Below are 8,957 nucleotides of genomic sequence, written 5' to 3'. Positions count from 1 at the left end.
TGATTGACTTCCCACCACATGGAAGCACTTACCAAGGCATAGGATGCCACAAATTGCCCGGACATGCACTGATGTGCACCATATTTTCTACAAAACTACCTGGTTTTTGGCATGCGAACTTGAAAAACTGTGCCAAACTTACGATGACGACATTCACCCAGCACGTACGGGATATTTCGGCGTTGGTAAAGTGTGCTACGAGCAGAAAGTTCCAATATGCCACCGACAAAGTTTTGATGCGAAAGGCTATTGTGTCGGAAGAACAAATTTAAATATGCGGTTCAAGGCGTAACTGGAATCCCGCAATTATTTGACCAGCGGCTCTAGACGCCACTCATAGTAAAGTTATGAGTTAGTGAAGTATTGATAAACAATGCAAGGATCCATATGTCATGGACCGCAAAGGCCGATGTCTCGGTGGCAGCGTTTCAGCGAGCATGCATTTGGGGGCCACTGCCGACTGATCATTGCCTGGCCGAGCTCGCGGCGAGGCATGCTTCCCGTACTCGGCGAGGAGGCCCCGAAGGTGCGCTCAAAACATGGAAACTACATCATGAAGATAAAGGCAAAGGGCATCGTTATCACAAACAGGCAAGGCTGATGCAAAGAGTGTGTGAACATATATGTTAAAAAGTATTGTCAATGCACCGCCACGAAGAGTCCTGCCAACTGTGTAGCTGCAGCCCTCCTCTGCCACTCGGACTTTCTTTTCTTTGACGGTTACTCTGTTGCGGGGCGACTCAATGAAACTATCGCCGCGATACATAGCAAGTGCTACAGCTGAATCAGGCGTATTTTACCATAGCTCTCGCTGCAAATGGCCGTCGCCTCAACCACCAGTATACAGTCGACTACAGACATGATGGTTGTAATCACATTCTGCTTGTACAGTGGCGTCGAAAAGAAATGGGGGGGCGGGGGGGGGGGGGGGGGGGGAGACTGCCCCCCCGACAGGTTAGAAATTTAATGGAAAAGATATGGGGGAGGGGTGCAAACTTGCCCTTCCCCCCCACCACTGTCGCCCTCCCCATCTGCTGAATGGTTCTGACGTCTCTGTGCTTGTAATCACCCATTTTTTCTGACAAAAACTTTTACTTCAGTGTCCTATTCGAAAGTTTCTGGCAATAGCCACAGTTTCAACAGATTGTTCATGGTGACTGTTGTGTGTAGAGTGGTGGCACCATCCGGGACACGGACCGCAATCCTAGAAGATTACTCCACACCGCGGAAAAAATGCAAAGCACGCAGTCAACGGCCAACGCCAGCCAGTGAACCTATCATGTCTTCATTACGTAGCCTTGGTATCTTGAGTCAATATATAGTTCATGTTATCCGGTCATCACCTACTGGCCAGGATCTATCATGTGGTGATGAGGATAAGATTGCATAGAGACTGCCGCACTCTACGGCCCCACATCGGAACGTGCAGGTGAGGCAGAAGGTTTGTGAACATCGCCCTTTGTTCGGGTACCCCCCTTGTACCCTCGACAAGAAATGACGACCCTGGGACAGATAGGAGAATTCAACCCTGCGTTTCCGGAGAAGTGGGACGCCTACGAGGCAAGATTGAACTTCCACCTCGAGGCAAACGATATCACCAACCCAACCAGAAAACGTGCTGTTTTTTTTTAGCGTTTGCGGAGCTGCCACTTTTGACTTAGTACAGTCACTACTCGCGTTGGCAACTCCCAAAACGAAGACCTTCAGCCAACCGTCGGAGATTGTACGCCAGAATGCCTTTACCGGCGGAATCAGGGTCCCGAGAAGTCTGTGGCCTTATTCATTGTGGAACTACGGCGGTTGTCACAAAACTGCAACTTTCCAAATCTCACGGAAACACTGTGAGATCTACTCGTGTGTGACCTGAGGGATGAAACTCTTGAAGCTCGACTTTTCGCAAAAAAAAAAAAAAAAACTCTCGTTCAAGATCGCTCAGGAAGAAGTGCTGGCAGCTGAAGCGGCGGCTCAAAGCACCACGATGTGAGGGGAGGAGAACCAGCTGTGGCAACCAACGTTGCCATACATCAGGACTAAGAGGAAGGAGAAAACACGCTTAGGCAACCGACAAGGAAACAGTATACCACGGGAAAACAAAGCCTTGCAATGGGTGCAGAGGAGCTCACGCACGGGAGTATTGTCAATTTAAGGATGCCCAGAGTCACTTATGCAGAAAAATCGGCCGCATCGACTGTGTGTGTCGCATGAAACAATGAGCGCAGAGCGGGCCTTGGGAACAAGAGGATCCAAAACCATGGCGAACGTTCTGAACTTGAACACACAATCTGATGATGTGTACGATACTAACCAACTGGCCCCGCCACAGGCATCACAGACACGTAAGCACCGGACGTCGGCAATGATGGAAGTTGACTAGGGGTCAGAGTTATCGATCATCCCAGAACAAACAAATGAGGTCATGAAGAAGATGCTGCACCGGGTGAGCCATTTCAATCGCAAGTCAGATTTCCATTGCAATACGGTGCAGATCAAGGGGGTGTATAAGGTCCATGTCAAGCACAGCAGTTTCGAAGGAGACCTGAAACTGCTAGTAACACAGGGACAGTGGACAACCCTCCTTGGCATGGACTGGTTTAAACCATTGGGAATCAGGCTGCTAGGGGTAAATAAGGTCACAGGGCTGTCTATTGAAGGTGTGCTTGCAAAGTATGAAGGCGTTTTTGGGTAAAAGATTGAGAAGTTTGAGGGACCCCCACTATCGCAGCACCTTGACTTTACAATGATGCCAATCCGCATGAAACCCTAGCAAATGCCCTTTGCGCTCACGCTTAAAATTGACGCTGAACTTGATTGCTTTATTGAACAAGGCATTTTGGAGCCGGTCATGCAACCAAAGTGGGAGACCCCGATTGTGACGCCCATGAAGGCAACTGGAAACATTAGAATATGCGGCGCTTACAAGTGCACTTTCAACAAGGCACTGGCTCAACACCCGTACCCGATCCCCATGGTACAGCACCTCCTGGCATCACTCTCGGGGGGGAGGCTGTTTGAAAAACTGGATTTGGCAGAAGCTTACCAGCAGCTGGTGGTTGATGAAGAAGCGGCGGAGGCACAAACGATCACAACCCATCGAGGAGCATTTCGAGTAAAGCGGCTACGGTTTGGAGTAAATGTTGCTCTAGGGATCTTTCAGAGCTTCATGGACGACCTCCTGAAGGGGATCACCGGGGTTGTGTCACAATTCGATAACGTTCTAATTGCTGCAAGCACCAAAGAAGAGTTGGCAGGCCACCTCGAGGAAGTCCTGCACCGTCTTGCTGATGCTGGACTCACGGTAAAAAGTGAAAAGTGCCATTTTGAAGTGTCGCGGCCCGAGTTCCTGGGATTTCTTATTGACGAGACGGGTGTGCACCCAACAAAAGAAAAGGTGAAGGCGATTCATGAGGCACCAGTACCAACAAGCAAACAGGAGCTACAGGCTTTCCTAAGGCTGCTAAACTTCTATTGCATCTTTTTACGAAAAAGGCAGCAGTGACCGAGCCACTACGTCAGCTACTTGACAAAGAGGCACGGTGGGAGTGGACGCCTCTTCATGAACAAGTTTTCAACGAACGCAAGCAGCTGCTGTCCTCAGCAAGTGTGCTGCACCATTATGATGAAACAAAGCCCTTTGTGCACACTTGTGATGCCTCACCATAAGACATACATTAAAGCTGTACTTGGCCGTCGACCGGAAGATGACAAAGAGGTCCCCGTCGCATTTTACTCCCGCACATTGACATCTACCAAGCCAAACTATGTTCAAATCAACAAAGAAGCCTTTGCAGTGCTGGGAAGCGTAAAGAAGTTCCATGACTACACGTATTGCCTTTGAGATCATAACACCACAAACCACCTTTGGGACTGTTCACACCTGCAAAGCAAATGCCATACATCTTGTCTCCACGAATGTTGCGTTGGACGATCCTACAGAATGCTTATAACTACAGTTTGGATCATTGACCTCGGAAGGACATACAACATGCCGATGCATTTAGTTGCCTCTCACTTACCATTCCAGAGTTTGTGGTGCCACCTCCTCTAGAAGTTTTGTTTCTGGAGAACACATCCAATCCACCGCCCCCCGCCAAGGACGGCGCACAAATGACAGCAAAGAACACCGTTTGAAGGGTTCTCAACTGGGTTCTGAAGGGTTAGCTGCCAGGCGGCCTTGAGGCAAATTTCCAGCCATTCAAGATTCGACAACATGAGATGCAAGTTCACAAAGGATGTATACTTTGGGGGAACAGGGTCGTAATTCCCCCAGAAGGCAGGAAGGTGTTGCTGGAGGCCCTCCATGTCGGACATCCTGGCATCGACCAAATGAAGGCTCTGGCTTGCAGCTATGTGTGGTGGCCCAAGTTGGACAGAAGCATAGAAGAGCATGTGATCAAGTGCATGGCAAGCCAAGAGTAACGACCTGCACCTCCTCGTGCCTCAGTAGACGCATGGAATGCAACTCCAGCACCGTGGTCTCGGATGATGGGGCTCAGTTCACCTCCGAAGAATTCCGCACATTCTTGAAAGCCGGTCTCATCAGACACATCACGTTAGCACCCTTCCACCCGTCAACTAACGGACAAGCAGAGCGCATGGTGCACACAACGAAAGATTCGCTACAGCGTATTGTAAAAGGGAACATGAGGGCAGCATCTGACCAGTTTTCTGCTACAGGAGCATGTAACACCATGCATGATGACAGGCAAGAGCCCAGTGGATATGCTGATGAACAGGAGGTTGAAGACGATACTTGACCGACTGCACCCAGACCTGACTGAGAGCATGAGGAAGGGAGCTGATGAGAATTCCAGCGAAGGAGCCCAACCGAAGTCACGAATGTTTCGAACAGAAGACCCAGTATTCATATGCAGCTACAGCAGTGGCCCTTCATGGATACTGGCGACAGCGGTTGAAATGACGAGTCCAGTTTCCTACAAAACCCGCACCCAGGAGGGCACTATCGTGCGACGTTCTGTCGACCAAGTGTGTAGGAGCGGTACATCGAGAGTTGCAACAGACAGCATCAGCCACGGACAGCGGCAAGCTGCTCGTCCTGAACCACTTGAGCACCCGAATACAGGCAGCGCAGTGCACATGTCAATGATGGGCCCGGTGCAAGATGTGGATGTGGCCAGGCAGAAGAGATGAGACGGGGCTCGAGCTCCCCCCCAAGCGGTGGAAGGAGTGTTGTGTATTGAGTGGTAGTACCATCTGGAAACAGATGCCAAACCTAGAAGGCCAAGCCACACCGCAGGAACAATGCGAAGCACGCAGTCAACGGCCTACACCAGCCAACGAACCTGTCACGTCGTCATGTAGCCTTTGTATCTTGAGTTAATAAATAGTTAATGTTATTCCTGTCGTCATCTACCAGCCAGGATCTAACAGTGACTATACGTGAAGAGTGCTGAAAAAATTTTGTTAGTTACGGCCTCATTATTTCAAGCACGTGTACAGTATGATCAAACCGTTTAAAAAAAGTTGGCCCCGAGATATCCGTAGACAGCATGATTAGTACTTGTACCTAACTAATTCAAAAACAACCCTTACCTCTAACTCTTACTTTTTTTTCCAGTTTTCTGTGCACCTGGTTGTATCCGCACTCCGCTGGCGTGTCTACCCAGCGGTAGGGCACGATCAATCACGGCCATCGTAGCCGATCGCCATCCGCGATGACGAGCCCGTTTGAAGTTCCTCCTCCGAAGTTGTCTCTGATACAGCTCTGCGATAGCATGTGGTGCTTCCTTGCCACTTGGCGACCACCTCACGATCTGTGAGCCTATGCCGACCACCAAGAGGACTACCTACTTGTCCGGCGTTGGTTCCGAGGAGCTCCGCTGCTGGTGACCACCTTAAGTGGAAAAATATGTCTGAGATTCGTTCACGACAGACAATAAAAATGCTAGCGCAGTTTCGATTCAAATATATATAGCCACGCCATAACAATTCCTAGCGAAGGTTCATAAACACTGTACGCATCAAGCTACTCGCTATCTTCCAAAATGTTTTGGAACATGACGTCCGTCGGGAGTTGACGCTGACATTTTGAGAAACTGTTTGCTTTTCCGACTGTTTTAAACACGAAACACATAATTTTACAAAGGAAGGATTGCCTCGGAACTGTACCTCGGCCAACTCCGTGATCCTCGGGTTGAAAATCGTCTGAATAATAAGACTACGTACTACGTCTTGCTTTCCGTTCATTCTTGAATGGATGGCGCTGCATTTGTGTCAGAAACTGAACCGCAAAAATAAGTTATAATTATGCCAAACTTATTCACATTTGCCTTTACGAAACAGCACAACAAAACAGTGGTGTTATTGATATTATTTCTTACCTGAGCACTTGCATCAGGACATGGGTGACCAGTCGAGCTCACAGGAAAACAAGCGATTGCGAAACCACCAAACCGAAAACGAAACAGTCGTGGCAGGCTTCCCTGTCGAAGACGTTGATGGCGTAGAAGCAGTCTAAACTCGCTTCAACAAAAGCATTCACCCATTAAAAATGACTTGTAGCCGGTGCGTAGTGGCTGGTGGTAGACACGTCCGACATTTTGTTTTCTCAGGCGGTCTCATCTTGGGTCTCAGCTGAGACCCAACGTAAGACGCCGGTTGAGCCGCTTGCTCGAAACGAAATTAGAACCGTCTCAGCCAAGTCAGGACTTGAGTCCGGTACCTACAACCGAGTGAGCGGTGCCTCGAGAGGGAATCTAGGGAAAACGGAGAAAAACGAAGAATCCGGACGTGGATGTGACACGGGGTCGTCTGCTACGCCGCGATCGTTTTGGACAGCGACAAACGACGACAGTCTCATAATTACTGCGTCGTGTTTTTCGTGCAAACCGTGGTTATACGTGAAAAGCGACAGCAAGCCGCGGTTCTGGACGTTGTCTGTCACCACCATCGTCGACGTTGAGTGCGTACGCCGAATAAAGGTGTCCACAGAAATGTCTGTTCGTGCCGATGCATTTTCTAAGAAAAAGGAACAACACTGTACGTCCCTTGAAAGGTAAAGACGAATGTAATTTGGTGCAAACATAAAAAGTATCAATTGGTGTACGAAATGCAGAAACAAAACGCGTAATTCGAGATAAATTTAACAAGATTACAAAAGTTGCTAAAAAGAAAGCACGGCATCTGTTCCATAGAGATCATACATACTGCCCGTACTGAACTAGCGGGACCAACCGATGCTACGCACAAGACAAAAAGTTAGAAAAAAAAAAAGTTGCAGAACGTAAAATTTTTTAGCTGCAGAGTTGACGCTTTCCACAAGGGCGAGTTTGTTATACATTTGTCTTTACTGCACATAAAAATGAAGCACACATTCTATGTGCTCAATCAATTTTTTTCACTTCTTATTTTCCTGGTTAAATTATAGTAATAGTCAAGAGCTCTGGGTTCGAACATCCTTTCTAATTTTCCTGGCTAAATTATAGAAGTTGTCAAGAGTTCTGGACTGAAAACTTTTATTACAAACAAATCAAAACAATGAATGCACTAGCTGCAATCAGACAAAATCCAATGACCCAAGAAAATGTAAAAAGAGCCGTCTTCCACAGGCACAGGACCAGTGAGCTGTCATGTTACTGCTGTTTCTACAAATATACTAGAATGCAGTATGTGCCATTTGATGCAGACAAGTCTAGCCTTTTGAGGTTGACATGATTGGGGGTTCTAGCAAAGCTAACATTTATTTCATAACTGTATCTTGGGTATGCAAATACTAAATACTGGGCCCACTCTAGGAAACATTCCAGCAAGTTCTCTCCAAAGCAAGAAGGATCTGTGCACATTCAAGAACACTGAAACGTTGAGCCATGTCATTTCAGTTAAAAGTCAAAATCGGTATTTTTTAATGAAAAAACACTGCACTTATCAATAGAAGAATTAATCTTGTACACTGCTCAAGTGCTAGAAGGTACATTTTAAAAAGGAGTTAAGCAATGCAAACAATACAAAGGTTATTGTGTTTCCATTGTACCATCACCACAAAATACACAGGCTAGAAGCTTATGAAGTAAAGCCGCAACATGGCAAGCAGTAACATGAATTTGATGTTTTATGCCGAAAACTCTACATCTCCATAGGTCCAAAGGCGACAAACACAACACTTGGACCTCATTTCCTTTGGGACCCATTTTCTTTGGGTCCATTGTATTGAGATGCCAAGTCAAACGAATGCTAACACAAAGCTGAGAGTCTGTTACACAAATATGTATGTGCAGGTGCTTTTACCCATCTAGCTCATTTTACAGGTAGTATTCACTGGCGGCCATAGCTGAGCTCGCAGCTGCGGAGCACATATACTGACGGCAAGCTTCCACAGCACCTGCAACATGCACATTGCCCACAAGAAGAATGTCTTTTAGAGTGCAGCTCTTAGGCAGGCGTCACCGGAGTGAGTGGTGTCGGTGTTGGCCTAACTGCGCGTTACATTGGGACGTTTCCCATAATGACATCCCATGTGACGTCACTAGGGTCACGAGTGACGTCAGAAAGGTCACTTGTGAAGGTCATGAGGGAGGAAGGAGGGGGAGGGAAGGGGTGGAGGGAGGATGGAGGGGAGGAGGAGGGGCATACCTGTTGGTAGTGTAATGGACCGTTATCGGATGGCGACACGAATCCAGCGCTAAGGTCGTGCAGCCGTTCCCCTTTTGTTTGCATTTTCCCCCCTCTCTTCCCGCCTGATAAACAAAATGGCAGCTCGGCAGCTGTATGTCGTTTCTTCATCCCCAAATCCACTCGATCCACGTCCCAGAAATGTGGTCACTCTGCGCACTTAAGGTAAACGAACAATACCCTCCTCTCCGTACCCTCCTCAAGAGCTGCATTCTTATTCGGCATTACAGGGAATTGTAAACGTCTCATTTTTTTTTTGCAACACAATTAATAAGAAGTCATCCTCTGCATGCACATATTGAGCAGTAAGCTAGTACCATCTATTAAGCACC

General features: G+C 47.8%; 1 long non-coding RNA gene across 1 annotated transcript; it reads right to left on the bottom strand.

Annotated features, from left to right (window-relative positions):
- Positions 1-5,632: 5,632 nt before the first annotated feature.
- LOC120839529 lies at positions 5,633-6,161 on the bottom strand. Its single transcript, XR_005715349.3, has 3 exons — positions 6,127-6,161; positions 5,809-5,851; positions 5,633-5,722 (listed from the first exon to the last, which is right to left on the bottom strand). It is a non-coding gene; the product is annotated as an uncharacterized LOC120839529 (long non-coding RNA).
- Positions 6,162-8,957: the final 2,796 nt, after the last annotated feature.

This window comes from Ixodes scapularis, unplaced genomic scaffold, assembly GCF_016920785.2.
Source record: "Ixodes scapularis isolate PalLabHiFi unplaced genomic scaffold, ASM1692078v2 PGA_scaffold10__122_contigs__length_95168666, whole genome shotgun sequence".
Taxonomy (NCBI): Eukaryota; Metazoa; Arthropoda; class Arachnida; order Ixodida; family Ixodidae; genus Ixodes; species Ixodes scapularis.
Note: the sequence above shows the minus strand (reverse complement) of the source record. Positions and strands in the feature narration are given on the sequence as shown.